The sequence below is a fragment of the Gorilla gorilla genome, chromosome 13, assembly GCF_029281585.2.
Source record: "Gorilla gorilla gorilla isolate KB3781 chromosome 13, NHGRI_mGorGor1-v2.1_pri, whole genome shotgun sequence".
In the NCBI taxonomy this organism is placed as follows: Eukaryota; Metazoa; Chordata; class Mammalia; order Primates; family Hominidae; genus Gorilla; species Gorilla gorilla.
In genome coordinates this window covers 42936491-42952500 of record NC_073237.2, presented here as the reverse complement: position 1 = coordinate 42952500, position 16010 = coordinate 42936491, and the positions used below count along the sequence as shown (strand labels likewise).

The 16010-nt window shown below is 36.5% G+C and overlaps 1 protein-coding gene across 1 annotated transcript in view; it reads right to left on the bottom strand.

Annotated features, from left to right (window-relative positions):
- The window catches only part of IFNE (interferon epsilon), a 37372-nt gene that overhangs the window by 9035 nt on the left and 12327 nt on the right, over nt 1-16010 (bottom strand). The gene's annotated exons all lie outside the window — the stretch shown is intronic.

Sequence of the window (16010 nt, the reverse complement as noted above, 5' to 3'; positions counted from 1 at the left end):
TTTTCCCCCCTTCATTCTGTTTATTTAGTTTCTTACATTGATTTCTATATGTTGAACCATGTAGCCATGGTGTATAATCCTTTTAATATGCTGTTGAATTTTGTTTGCAAGTATTTTGCTGAGGGTTTTTGCCTCCATATAGACTCATAAAATTAGTTTGGAAGTGTTCTCTCCTCTATAATCTTATGGAAGAATTTGAGAAGGATCATGCTAATTCTTTTTTGGATGTTTGGTAAAATTCTCCAGTGAAGCCATTTGGTCCCGGGCTTTTCTTTTTTCAGAGGCTTTAATTATTGATTCAATCTCCTTATAGTTCTATTGTGATTTTTTATTTCTTTATGATTCAGTCTTGGTAAGTGGTGTTTCTAGGAATTCGTCCATTTTTTCTAGGTTATAAAATTTGTTGGAGTATATGTGTTCATAGTTGTCTCTTATGATCTTTTTTTATTTCTGTGGCATCAGTTGTAGTGTCTCCTCTTGTATTTCTTATTTTTGTTTTATGAGTCTTCTCTCTTTCTTTTTAAAATAATCCTAGTAAGGGTCTGTCAATTTGTTGAACTTTTTTTAAAAAAACCGACTCTTAGTTTCAGTGATTTTTAAAAATTGCTCTTCTATTCTCTATTTTATTTATCTTTGCTCCAGTTTTATTATTTCCTTTCTTCTGCTAGATTTGGGTTTTGTTTGTACTTTTCTTTAGTTACTTAAGGTGCAAAGTTCTATTGTTGACTTGAACTCTTTCTTCTTTTTTTAGTGTCAGCTTTTACAGCTGTAAATTTCCCACTTAGCACTGTTTTCACTGTATTGCATGGGTTTTGGTATATTTTCTTTTAATTTTCATTTATTAAAGATTTTCTAATTTCTATTGTGTTCCTTCTTAAATTCTAGTCTCATTTAGACACACATTGTTTTCTTTTTGTTTTCATGCATTGGGATATGAAATCAGACCACTTTTATTTTCTGGGAAAATGAAATGAGAAAGAAAGACACCGGGTGTTGCCCAACACTATCTAGAAACAATGTACATTTCATTTGTTTTCATCATATTTACATTCCTTTATTGACATAAGCTGAAAATGAAAATGAAAAAAGTCCAGGAATGGCAAAACGAATTTGCACAGTACAATATCACATGAAAAGGGAATATACATATGACCCCAACTTGTTTCCTAGTTCACTTGGTCCAACAATCTGAGTGAACAAGGGAAAAACACTTCATTCCCAGTGTTTGACAGACTAAGAAAAATAGCTTTGGCAGAATTATCCTGCATTCGAAAGATATGATGATTAGGTTGAACTCTAAAATCCAATAAAAATGTGTTGACTGTATTAACTAATAAAAGTTCTTAATTTTGCAAAATATATTTTTAGAAAGAAAGCTCATTTACTATGGAAACTCCGGTCTCAATTTCAAAACTTTGAGCATTTTAATTGTTTAACAATATAAAGAGTTAAATCATTAAAAATAATGAATACTAAAATTTACTTGGTTTATTTAAAAAATGGCTCCCTTGTGGTCTCTACCCTCATATAGACATGTTGATTTTATCATGGTATCATCTAAATGTCATCAAATGACATGAAACCTAGGTTTCTGAGTGATGGAAAATGAATTTACAGCTCACACACACACTCTGGGAAGTCGGCCTCACTTGACAAAGGCAAGAAAGGTGGAAAAATGATGATTTTGAGACACAGAACTACTACCTTCAAAAAGTAGTGTGTCTAATTACTGTGAGCTGTGTGAATCAGGGAGAGTTAGTTTAGACATGTGGCTCTATACATGACACCAGGCTGGTTAATTTCTATTATAAAAAAGTAGAGGGCAAACTAGAGATGAAGTCATAATATAGTTTAACATAGTACTATGCAAAAGCTGAAAATTATGTTGCTCTTGCATTTGAATTCCCAGCCATATATTTCTTAAAGGAACTAGATATCTAGCACATTTGGCGATTAACTCTATAAGCATTATCGACACTCAGTAAGAGAAGAGTGGAAATATTAGCCATTGTCTATTATAATCCTAGCAAGTATGGCCTTAATGAAGGAAAATAATGTGGTCACTCATGAACACCTTTTAGTATGAGGAGGAAATCTGAGAAATTGCTTTAGTAAAAATTATTTATTGAGTATATTAGACTTGGTGCTGAGGATAATGCAGTCAATAAGACAGAGTCCAGTTACTAAAGAGCTGATTTGCCAAAGGTGGTCCCATAAATACCATACAAAGAGAAAGAATCTAGAGGACTGAGGCAGCTTAACTTCCTATGCAAAAATAAAAAAGTAAAACCAAGGCTCAGGATTGGAGCTATAAATTAATACTTCACACATGATACAGTTTGGATGTGTTCCCATCCAAATCTCATGTTGAATTGTAATCCCCAGTGTTGGATGTGGGACCTAGTGGGAGGTGATTGGATCATTGGGGCTGATTTCACATTAATAGTTTAGCACCATCCTCTCAGTGCTGTCCTCACAATGAGTGACTTCTCACGAGATTTAGTCATTTAAAAGTGTGCAGCACCTCCCCACTCACTCACTCTCCTGCTCTGGCCATGTGATGTGCCTGCTCCCGCTTCCCTTTTGGCCATAATCGTAAGTTTCCTGAGGCCTCCCCAGAAGCTGAGCAGACGCCATCATGCTTCCTGTACAGCCTGCAGAATCATGAGCCAATTAAATCTTATTTCTTTATAAATTATCCAGTTGTTGGTATTTCTTCATAGTAGTGTGAAAACGTCCTCATACTACATGATAATATTCAGTATTTATCCAGTTATAAGTTTAGGACAAATATGTGTTTTTGTTTTTGTTTAATAGAGTCAACTTGGTTTGGAATCTGTATTAGTGTATTTTTACACTGCTGATAAAGATACCCGAGACTGGGTAATTTACAAAAGAAAGAGGTTTAATGGACTTACACTTCCAAATGGCTGGGGAGGCCTCATGATCGTGGCAGAAGACAAGGAGGAGCAAGTCACATCTTACATGGCTGGCAGCAGGCAGACAGAGAGAGCTTGTGCAGGGAAACTCCACCTTATAAAGCCATCAGATCTCATGAGACTTATCCACTATCATGAGAACAGCATGGGAAAGACCTGCCCGCATGATTCAGTTACCTCCTACTGGGTCCCTCCCACAACATGTGGGAATTCTGGATGAGATTTGAGTGGGGACACAGCCAAACTATATCAGAATCTATAAACCCCCCTTATAAAACTATGAGACTTATTCACTATCAAGAGAACAGCACAGGAAAGACCCGCCCCCCATGATTCGATTACCTCCCACCAGTTATCTCCCAAAACACATGGGAATTGTGGGAGCTACTATTCAAGATGAGATTTGGATGGAGACACAGCCAAACCATTTCACCTTATTTATCTTGTTTGATATTTGTTGGCTTAAAGTCCATTTTGTCTGAAATTAAAATAGCAACCCCTGCTTTTTTCTGTTTTCTGTTTGCTTGGTAGATTTTTCTTCAGCCCTTATTTTGAGCATACAGATGGTATTCGAGATGGGTCTCTTGAAGAGACCCTACCATTGGGTCTTGCTTCTTTATCCAACTTGCCATAATGTGCCTTTTAAGTGGGGCATTTAGCCCATTTGCTTTCAAGGTTCATATTAATATATGTGGATTTCACCCTGTCATCATGCTGTTAATTGATTAGAAAGCAGGCGTGTTTGTGCATTGCTTTATAGTGTCACTGGTCTGTGTGCTTAAGTGTGCTTTTGTAGTGGCTGGCAATGTTTTTTTCCTTTCCATATTTGGCATTCTTTTCAGGACCTCTTGTAAGGCAGGTCTAGTAGTAACAAATTCCCTTGGCATTTGCTTGTCTGAAAAGAATTTTATTTCTCTTTCATTTATGAAGCCTAGTTTGGCTGGATATGAAATTCTTGGTTGGAATTTTTTTTTCTTTAGAAATGCTACCTAAAGGTCCCTCATCTCTTCTCATTTGCAGAATTTCTGTGGAAAGGTCCACTGTTAGCCTTATGTGGTTCCCTTTGTAGATGACCTGCCCCTTCTCTCTAGCTGCCTTTCACATTTTTCTTTCATTTTGACCTTGGAGAATCTGATGATTATGTATCTTGAGGATGGTGTGTAATATCTCGTGGGGGTTCTCTGTAATTCATGAATTTGAATGTTGGCCTCTCTAAGTGAGGTCGAGGAAGTTTTCATGGATGATATTCTGAAACATGTTTTCCAAGTTGATTGCTTTTTCCCTGTTTCTTTCAGGGATGCCAACGAGTTATAGATTTCATCTCTTGCCATAATCCCATATTTCTTGGAGGTTTTGTTTGTTCTTTTTTATTCATTTTTCTTTATTTTTGTCTGACTGAGTTATTTAGGAGAGGCAGTCTTTGAGCTCTGAGATTCTTTCCTCAGCTTGGAACTAGTGCAGTTGTTTGAAAGAAAAAAAGGAACTCTGGCTTTTTTGCTGGTTCTTTCTTGTGCTGGTTCTTTCTCATTTGTGTGGGCTGATGTTCCTTCAATCTTTGAAGTTTCTGTCCTTTTGATGGATATTTTCTTTTTTTCTTTGATGCCCTTGGGGGTTTGATTATGGTATAAGTTGGGTTTAGTTGACAGGCTTCAATTTTAGTCTGCTCCTGCGTCTTGGAGGAGCCCCCTCTGATTACTGCCTACATGCCTGTGCTTCTTTTTTTGGGTGTTTTGATCCGCAGGACTCCCTTAGGCAGGGCCACCATTGGCAGACATGCTGTATCCATGCCAGGTCAGCCCTAATCTGCTGTCTGTGTGCTTTCTGGGGAAACACAGGGTTACACCTGTCCACAGAGTTCAGGTGGAAGTGGGACCGCTGGGTTGGAAGTTCTAGCAGGTGTGGGCCATCTGGCTATGAGAGGTGGGGGTTGGTGGGGCTATCCTCCCTGTCATGCAGGTGTTTCCGGGGCAACAGGAACCTGTGCCGCTTTGCAAATTCAGGCAGAAATAGGACCACCAATCTAGAAGTTCTAGTGGACATGGCTTATCTGGGCTACCAGTGGCAAGGGTGGATGGGAATGCCTGCCCTGCTGTCTAGATGCTTCCTGGGAAAACAGGAGGCTGCACCCACTGTTTAAGTTCCCACAGAATTAGGAACACTGGGTCAGAAGCTCTGGCAGCTGTTGACAGCCTGAGTGCCAGTGGCCAGGGTGGGTGGCGTCACATGCTCTGTTCTCCTGGTGTTTTACTTGTTTTGCTTATAAAGGGAAATGTCCATTAAGATTCTACCTTTAGCTGGGTGTAGTGGCTCATGCCTGTAATCCCAGTACTTTGGGAGGCCAAGGCAGGAGGATCCCTTGAGCCTAGGAGTTTGAGATAAGCTTGGGCAACATGGCCAAATTCCTTCTCTACAAAAAATAGAAAAGGCATGGTGTACACCTGTAGTCCCAGCTACTTGAGAGGCTAAGATGGGAAGATCATCTGAGCCTGGGGAGGCTGAGGCTGCAGTGAGCTGTGATTGTGCCACTCCACTCCAGCCTGGGCAACACAGCAAGATCCTGTCTTAAAAAAAAAAAAAGAAAAAAAAAGATTCTACCTTGAAGCTGTCTTGAAGCTGTTTTCCTGGAACGCATCTAAATGGGAGAGTCCAATTTGAACCAGTAGAGGGCAGAATAACATTTAGCATTCATCACTGGAATGTGTTTGCACATGAGGTGTATCAACAGTAAGGAAACAAAATAACTCTAGATATTCATGTGTCTTAGTAAGTACATTTGGTTAATTAACATAAGGCCATGTTATGTTCATCATTAATGAACCCAGCCAAGACTTTTTTTTTTAACCAACACTCAACTGCTTAAATGCCTTGCTCATCAAAGAGACACCAGAGAACAAAGCTAAGTTATAAAAAATAAGGGAAAAGCTTCCAAATATCCCTTAAAAAACAATTATATTGGAAGGTCTAATGGGGTCAGATTAGATAATAAATAACAATCTAGAACTAGTATTAGGCTAATATCACTGATTTTATGCTTACCTTTTAAAACTTTATTCTGTGTTATTTATTTATTCTAGATTCCCATAAATATATTTACCACTTAAATTGAAAGACCCATAGAAGACATTTTTAAAAATTATTTCCACACTAGTTTTTCCAGTTGATAAGGTGATCAGTAACATAGATTTTTGATCCAACTACTGGGAACAATTTAAAACAATCTATTCATCAATATTGAATAAGAAAAATAAACTATCATCTCAAATATTTTGAAGAGATATTTGCAAAGAAATTATATTCAGTCATAATTTCTAAGACTTCAAATTAATGAGAAACAGATATGTGCAAATGAGATCAGGCATGTTTCTTTTTAAACAAGTGAAATTATAAACAAAAATATTCTTCTAAAAAATTAGGTAAAAGGCAGCAATGTCTACTTTCCCCTGAAATACTTAATATTGTGGTGAAATAATAACAATGTAAAACATTATGAAACAAGCAAGAGGAATTAAAGTTATAACATGAAGACAATTTGGTCATGTAGGGTAAAAATAAGGCTCCTTTTATTCCCTCTTAATGAACATCACATCATAAATCTAACCACTCTTGTATCCTCCTATTACCATAAATTGGTTTTTGAAGTTTCTGAACTTTCTATAAATGAAAACACATTTTAGCTTTTCCTTATATTTAGCTTTTTCACTCAATGTTATGTCTGAAATCATCCATACTGTTCATGTATGTTGAGCGTGTTGTTTTTTCAAGTTTTATGAGCCATTTGGATAGTCTCTTTTGTGAAATTCCTGTTCCAATCTTTGTTTTTGGTAAGCACTTTCTCCTTTTCTTATTGACATTGATTTCTCTTTTTATTTTAGTTATTTATATATATATCCTAGATATAACTACTTTGTTGGGTAAATGTATTGTAAATAACATCTTTCAGATTGAAGCTGATCTTTTTATTCACTTAAAGTTATTAATCTTAATGAAGACTAAGTTATCAAATTTTATTTGATGGTTACTTCACTTTTGTCCTATTTAAGGAAATACTGCTTACAGTAACCAAGTACATAAATATCATGTCATACAGATATGCTCTTATGTTTTCTTCTAGTATTTTTATATGTTTAGCTTTTGCATTTAGGTCTATGATGCATCTTTTATTGTACATAGTGAGGTGGGAGTAACATGGATATTCAGTTGACACACAACATTTAAGAAAAACCTTCTAGGCTTATTGAATTGCAGTGACATATTAGTTACAAATCAGGTGACCATAAATATGGCCTGTATTTTGGCTCTATGCTCTTCTACTGATCCACTTATTTTTTATCTTTGTCCCAGACAGACTAGCTTAGTATTACTCTTCTGGATTTGTTATTTTCTTTAAAAATTGTCTAGCCTAGGTCTTTTGTACTCCAGTGTAAATTTCAGAATTTTCTTGTCAATTTCCATAGAAAAATCTGTTACAATTTTATCGAGATTTTTTGAAATCAATATCTTAACAATATTGAAACCTCCAATCCATTAACATTGTATATCCTGTCTTCTTCAATCTGTGAGAAGCTTATTCTTTGCCCTTTGAATGTTGGTCATATAGTGGTCATTGGCCAGGACATAAAGAAGCGGGCTGATGCCTATCCTTGTTTTTCTATAGCCTCATCTCTATAGACAACATTCTGTCCACAAGTGAAGAACAAAGCCAGAAGCAAACAGGTGGAATTCTCAGGAGAGTCTTTTTGTAATAAGGGGAAAGATCTCATATTTGATTTTTACTTCTGACAGGCTCTCTGGTCCCATCCCACCTATTCCCCTACCCTACCATCTGTGAGACCAACAAGAGAGCTGGGCTACACCCAACTTCTGTCCCCTCATACTTGTGAGAATTCCAAACCCCGCAGACCCTGGTCTACTTGGGGGAACCTGACCACAGTCCCACCTCCTAACAGCATGAAGTTTCAAGCTATGCATACTACCTGACTCTTTCCCTTTAATCCCTGTAAAAAGAAAAAAAAAAAAAAAAAGCAATAGCAGCAACAACAAAACCCAGTCTCTGGCAAAATCCAGATTCAGATCTAAAGAAAATATATTAAAAAATTTTAAAAAAACATTGTTCCAGTGCATGTGAGTAGTAAAATTTCAAACTTCATTGGTAGGCAAATGGCACCATTGGTCTAAACATCCAATCGTTGGTCAAGGGTTGATAATCTCTCCTAGGTGACCACAAAACACCTCCGTATGGAGCAGATCCCTGAGAGAAGTTTTCTAATTATAACAGGAATAACTTGTTTCACAATTCCTTTATACGATCTCCTAGAGCAGTGGTTTCCACTTTGGCTTCATTTTGGAATTATCTGAAAAGTTTTAAAAACACTAATGCTGAAGCGCCTGCTTATTTTAGAATTAAAAGGAATTCTTAACAATTAAAAACAATTTTTGACAAGGGAAATGAAAAATTAGAAAATCACCAAAATTATTTTTGAGACTAGTATAAAACTGATTATAGAAGAGGGTTGAAATAGAACAAAACAAAAAAAAGTTACTACAGATAGAAAATTATCTACGTATAGCTACAAGTAAAATATCAGAAAAATAATCCAGAGACAGGTTAATATTAAATCTTAATTGAGTATTGTTTTTCTAGAAATTCAAGAATTCTAAAAAAATCTGTTACTATAACTCAGTGGATTAAGACACATGCTCAAAATAAAGAGCTATATGAAGTTCCTACCTGGAAACTCTTAATGGTGCAAAAACATTAATTGCACTCAGACTGGAGATGTGATGTGAGAGAAAATGAGGAGTCAAGAATGACTATGTGAGAACCTATAAATGTGAACTGCAACTAACAGAACTGGAAAAGAATAAGAGAAATCATTTTTCCCCCAGGAGATTGGTTTTGAATAACCTTACTTTGAGTTTAGGTCTAAAATGAAGGTTTCAAATGGAGAGCACTTGGATATATAATTTTTTAACATGGGAATGACTTCCAGGCTAAACATATGCATTTGGATAAAATCAGCATGGGGGAAAGTTTAGGAAAGAGACCTATGCTAGGAGATGGGCTGTACCTTTTGCTCCACCTAGGGCATAGATCAGCACAAGATGATGCCTCTGCTTTCCTGGACTCATTCTTCCTCCCGCTATGTCCTTTCCTGGACCCATTCTTCCTGCCTCCTTTTCATTGTGAAAAACTCTATTGACTTTAAATTCTTTCCAGTTATTTTCTTTTCAGTGCAATACATCATCATGGCTAAGAATCAATCAGGAACGCTCAATATATTCCTTAGAGAAAGCTCCTGTAATCAGAAAGCCTGTGAATACAACTTTATTGATCATTTCTGTTCCTATTGCTTATTAATAAATTTTGTCCCTTTTGTCTTTTCATTGTACATATATTCGTACAATACTTGCGTATAAGTTAATAAATGAAAGGAATAAAAATTTTTCAAAACTTACGATTTAGTCATGTTTTATTCAATTATGTGTATTATATTGTTTTAGTCAATAATTTCATTATAATAAATAATTTCATTTATACAAATTATTTATGTTAGGCAACGATGAACTTCTACAAAATTGTAACTTGCGTTAATTTAGAAAGCAGATTGTATGCCTACTGAGCTTGTACCTCTAAGGGTAGAGGTTGAAAAACGATATTAGTAGTAGGTGTGAAAAATTGTTGACTGCATTTGGCAAGTAACTTTAGAAAGATATGAGTTCAAGAAAGTATTTTTCAGTATGCAAGCAGGGCTAAAAGAGAATCAAGGGAATTCAGAATCCTACGAGTAAGATATAAAAACTGCTGTGTTTCCCATTCATGGCAATTCTGAATGCATGTCTTTGTTGTGATCATTCTACATTCAGACTACACAGAGTCATATCCAGCTATTATGAAGAGGACTCCATATGACCCAAAGACTCTGAGCTTTGAGCTGGATGGAATTACTAGAAAATACTTTGGATTGGTCTCTTCAAGTTAGAATGAGCGTGCCGTACATGGGGGGCAAAGAGAAACATTAATATTTGGTGACCTGAAGGTCGATATGTAGCAAAGTCACTGCTGGTGAGCACCAAATCCAATTTATTTTCATTTTGGACACAGGGCTACACCCTGCTTTCCTTATAGTTAGCCAAGGACAGATGACTAAGTTTTTACCTATACAATATGGACAGATGTCATGGCCCTCTGATGGCTTGGCTCATGTAAATTTCTCATGGGTGATTCTCTTTTCTCACTTTCCATTCTATGGCAACCTTGGACACCACACACTGAAGAAAATGGAAAGGGCCTAGCATTTGAATGTACTTGATAGAGCCCATTCATCTCACCATTGGCCCACATAAATCTGACATAGGAATTACATCTGGAAACTGGAATAACATGCTTTGTCTCCTAGAGATATCATAGTCAATACCCTGAAAACCCAGGAACAATACCCCACCCTTGGATTAATCTGGATATCCATTGCCCCTGCCAAGGTGTCACCAGGGGAAGAGGTTATTGAGGACACTGCTATTCCATACTATTCTATATCTTCCCTCCTCTCTTTTTCTGCTAATGAATGCTACCCAGCACCAGAAAGGCCTTTATCTCACATTCCTATGTGATAGGAATTGTGGCTATTCCTCTTCTTCCCCTTTCCTATGTACATTTAACTTCTCCTTCCCTAGAGAGAGGAGGGAGAGTGGGTTCGGAAAGGGAGTGAAAAGCTACCAAGGAAAAATCAGATTTCAAAGAATAGAAAATATGTCAAGATATATTTCAAATATATTACTTCCAGTTAAAGCATAAATCCATTGGTAGAATTTATGCCTTTAAGCCAAAACTATGGGTTTTCTTCAGATCATAAGTGAAATAAAATGACTTTACCAAATGCTAATAAGTTGTGTCTACTCTTAAAAATGACACAAAACAAGCAAATACTTCAAGTAACATGCAAATAAGCTACAGACGTAAATAAGTTCCTTACCTTCTGAGCTTCCTGACCTCGTTAGTCTAAGAACATAACAATGGGCTTTGAGATTATTGTCATGGGACCATTCTTATTCATCCAAAATGCCTCCTTCTTAGAGGTCTGTTTTGGGTTCATAATCCCTACAAGTAGGAAATCTTTTCTGACTCCGTACCAAAGGACCTTTTCTCAATATCTTTCTTCTATAAGGTACATTCAAGCAGTTTTTTCCTTCATTTTAATTTAATCCAAGAGTGTGACTTCCTACTGAATAGAGATTCGTGGAGAGCTTGCTGTTGTAACTTATTCAGCAATTGCTGGATCAGCTAAAGATAAGTTTAGAGCAAGCTGTTGGGTTAAAGGAGGCTTTCTTAGTGCAAACTTTTGCTTTAAAGAGAAAATAAGTCAATATCACGAGGTGCAAAAACATAGCTCCAAGATCTAGAATGGTGCTAGAGAAAAAAATAAGAATGTGCTTTACTCATCCATAAACGACTATGAAAAAACCATATAGTAAAGAAGGACATCAATTTCCAGGAATTGGAATTTTAATTATTTCTAAAGCTCTATCACTGTGTTTATTCTTCAAATGAGAAACATACTAAAATTCTCATATTTACTTATTAGAAAATATGATTTTTATCCAATATTCTATCTGTTTCACCTTCACTTTTTTATAGTGGCCAGTGAAGTGGTCCCTCCACGTCGTCCCCTGGTGATACCAAAGGCAGGTGTTGTCTTCCAGTACCAACCACAGTAGAAACTAAGCTATGATAAATCTCCCTTGCTTCATGAAAATAGAAATGCTGGATACAATCTGAGTCAACTTAAATGGATAGTTAAGAATTTAAAAAAGAGAAAACGAGATATTTAGTTTCCAGAAATTAAAAGAGAATTTTAAAATCTCATTTCTACCCTCTGTTTCCTCATCAATGTAATCACTCTTATTCCTTAACTTGTGTTTTCACTCAACACCATTCAACATACTATGAACAAGTTTGGATGTAAATGAATATTCTTTACCTAATTAGACTGATTGACTGTACGGTATTCTGTAATACAAAGGGACCATTGCTGACTTAACCAATCCTCTATAATAGCATATTAATTTCACTACAACTGTCTTTTGTATAAATAAGGCTTCAATAAATAAATTTGTATATATGTTTGAGCTGGCATATGGACAGTGTTTTTGTAATATAAATACCTAGGGCTGCATTTTCTGGGTCTGGTGGTTTAATAATTTTGGTAGATTTTACTAAATTAACTATAAGTGCTTTTAAATTTTATACTTCTACTGTATCTACTCTTACCCCAACCATCACCAAGTAATCTTTTTGTTGTTCATCAGATCTTTCATTTATTTGAAATGAGAGGCATATTATTTGGCATATTATCCACTCATAGCTATTTAGGCTTCTTGTAAACTGCCTCTATATTTCTTACTCATATCTCTATCAGGTTCTTAAAATATTTGAACTTTTTATTTAAAATATTAATACTCACATATTTTAAGGGTTTTTTTCCATGTGATTTGAATTTTCTTTATGGCCCTTTGCTGGATAGATTATTTTTTCCATTTAATGTGTTAAAATGTATTTCTTTTGTCCATTGTGGCCATAGTTTTCGTATTACTCAGAAAGAGCTTTCCTGTCTGAAGATTTAAAAATGTTTTACATACACATATTTCTAGTATTTAATAGATTTGCATTTGTTTCCTACATTTTGGTATACTAGGTATAATGTTTTCTACTTATTGAGCATGCCAGGCATTGTTCTGAAGTGTTTATAATTTAATTCATCCTCATAACCATCCAATGATTTGGGCTGTTTTTATTATACTCAAGAGCTGAATGACCTGAGGCATAGAGAAGCAGAATAACATGCTGACTTCTCAGGAGGGAGGCTTCTTTTTGTTTCCTGTCTCTAATTCCTCTAGGTGTCCATCTACTGGTGAGGCCCAGTAAGAAATTTCTCCATCCAGGTTTCATCTCAACTAGCATGAGTTCTCTGTGTCACAAAAGGCTTGAATATCTGCTGGTGCTATTCGCAGGGGACACAGTAGCATGATCTTTTGTCGGCAGGTAGCTATCTTCCATCAGCCCCTAAGGAAATCTGGATTCTTTCCTGTCTTCTAGTCAGGACAGAGGCAAGATTCTCATACAGGCACTTGAAGATCTCATTCTTGTCCAGATTGTAACCTTGAGCCCAGTCAAGGGAGCAAGTGGGACTGGAGCAGATTTAATACTCCAGTAGGGGTATATCTATTTCTTCAAAAACATGATTTTATTGGATATAGGTTTCACAGCTCATTGGCTGTATATCCAGGATCTGATGACATCATATGAATTGTCTAGACATATTTATATAATGGATTATATTTTACATTTTTTCCCATGTACTGAACATCCTTAGCTTGAGCCTAAACTGTGCTGTCCTTGGACTTAGACCTGTCTGGACTTGCATCATGGTCTTAGAGTGGGTTTGTTGTTTATCCTAAAAAGGAACCCATTCTAAGGAAGAAAAGAGTTATATCCGCACCTGGTCTAGTCACAATAACTCTGCTTAGCAGTAGAAGGCCAACTTTGACAAAGCCATGAGTGTAACACTAAGGTTACCCCTTGGCTCAACCTTCATAGCTATTTACCTGAGTGTTGAGCACGAGAAGGTCATTTAGTGTTTTTTATTTTTTTTTTGTTTGATTTTTAATATGTCAGGCATTATTAGTAGCAGAAGACAGTACATGGCAATCTAAAAGAGATGATTTAGGGAAAAAAAATCTTTTATCTCAAACTTTGCACTCTACTCTGTGTGTGTGTGTGTGTATGTGTGTGTGTGTGTGTGTTCAACATCACATGTTGTGTTTTGTTTTTTCAGCCACCTTCTCCCACCCTCCCCAACATACATGCCCTGAAACCCTAAGCCCTATGGCTCCCACTGCCCAGTAACCCACCTTCCCTCCCTCCCTACCACACCATAAGTGTTTTTTGTTTGTTTGGTTTTGTTTTATTTTGTTTATGTTCAACCCCTCAGACAGTCCCAAGTGCTCCAAGGAAACTTTGTGCTAGAAATTACAGCATGAACCTACTAGTGAAGTCTCTAAAATCCCTTCTTGATGAGACCCTTAATCTTGTGTCTTCAATTACAATTCCTGCAGAGTGCTGCAACATAAATGCTGAAATGTACAGAATCCTCTCTTTGCCTCTCTAATTTGAACCCATAATAAGAACCCACTTAGCCAGAGGCATTTCAGGTACATTTTTATTATTTTAGTTATTTCTGCTCCTGATCTCTATCCCATCCACAGAGTGTATTATCTTTCTTTTCCCCCTCTACTAGGCACAAATGGGTCCTTCAAAGTGTGTCTCCTCTAATCCTACCATTGAGTCTGGAAATATGCTTATTTCTTTCCAATTTCATCTAGCCTCTTTCTCAGGTACTCATTCCTCCATCTAAAGTAATGAGAGTGGATTAGGAACTATTACTTTTTTAAAAAGATCTGGTACACTGAATAATACACCAGCTAAGAATTCAATTCTCAGTGCTTTCAAAATAAATTCACTTTGATCCCAAATGTTTTCATACAGATTGGTAACTGCATTGTTCATCCTAGAGTTAATTACTTAGAGTAATTAAATTTTCTCCAAGGATCTATATTTTATTTTGTGTAAGGCTTATATTGAAACATAACTTGGAATAAATTTCACTAAAACAATGTATGCTTACCTCTCTTATGTTACATGATTTATTAGTCAACGGAGTCCTGTCCTTTGTTCTATTTAAACCTCACTTCATCCTTTCCAAGAGATAAACATCTCTACCTAAATCGACTGAACAGCTTTTCACACCTCTAAGAAACTGGATTCTTTTTGCATTGAAGGCAAAATTCATAGGACTGTTATTGTGTTATGGTCCCTTCCTGCATACTTACTACGTAACCCTAGCTACTTACCTCTAAACACTTACTACGTGCTGGCTATCTTCTGCCTACTCATAATGCTTCATGTATAAAATCCAAAGAAATGAAGAAAATTGCCACCAAATCTTTATTAATAGCTAGTGGCCACCTATTTTGAACAACAAATGAGTGGCCTTTTGACTAGAATAATGGGAAGAGTGTTATATTTTATAAAATTGTAAAATTGAGCTATTTATGCCATTGGCATATACTGTTCTAATATTTTCATAATATTAAGTTTTTTTAATAAGCTGAGCAAAAAACAGATCCTTTTAGAACTGCTCAAGATGGTGCTAATGGTTTCTGTATTACCTGGCAGTTGAAGATATAACCAACCATCAACCCCGGCTGACTGGGAGGAAAGACACATCATAAGAGTGGGGTCGGCCCGGCACGGTGGCTCACACCTGTAATCTCAGCACTTTGGGAGGCTGAGGTGTGTGGATCACCTGAGGTCGGGAGTTCACAACCATCCTGGCTAACATGGTGAAACCCTGTCTCTACTAAAAATACAAAAATTAGCTGGGAGTGGTGACAGGCACCTGTAATCCCAGCTACATGGGAGGCTGAGGCAGGAAATTCGCTTGAACCCAGGAGGCGGAGGTTGCAGTAAGCCATGATCATGCCATTGCACTCCAGCCTGGGCAACAAGAATGAAACTCCATCTCAAAAAAAAAAAAAAAAAGTTCAGGAAAGCATTGTCTAAGATGATCAGAACCATTAGTTAGAAGAGAGGCTCCCATCTGGACTTCTGCCCTACACATTATGTTCTTATTTTATTGTGCCCTTGCTATATAAGTGTAAAACCCACCATTTCATTGGAAAAGGATAAATACTTCACTTTTCACTCTAAGAAGCAGCATATCTAAATGGTCCATCCAGGAATAATGGAGAGTCTCAAAAACAAACATAAGAACTTAACTTCTTAGCATACCACACAAACAAGAAAGTCTTCATTTCTAGACAGTCTCCTCATATGTCTAACTGGCCATGACAATATGGTACTGGTATCACCCTTCTTTCCTTTAATGCTATATTTTTAAAAGTCTGCATTCATTCAATATTTAGAGTGTCCCTGTTAAGTGTTGAATAATGTGCTAAAGAGTTAAGAAGCCATGTCCTTACTATAAAGTAGGTAATACTCTAGTTGGAAGAAAGAGA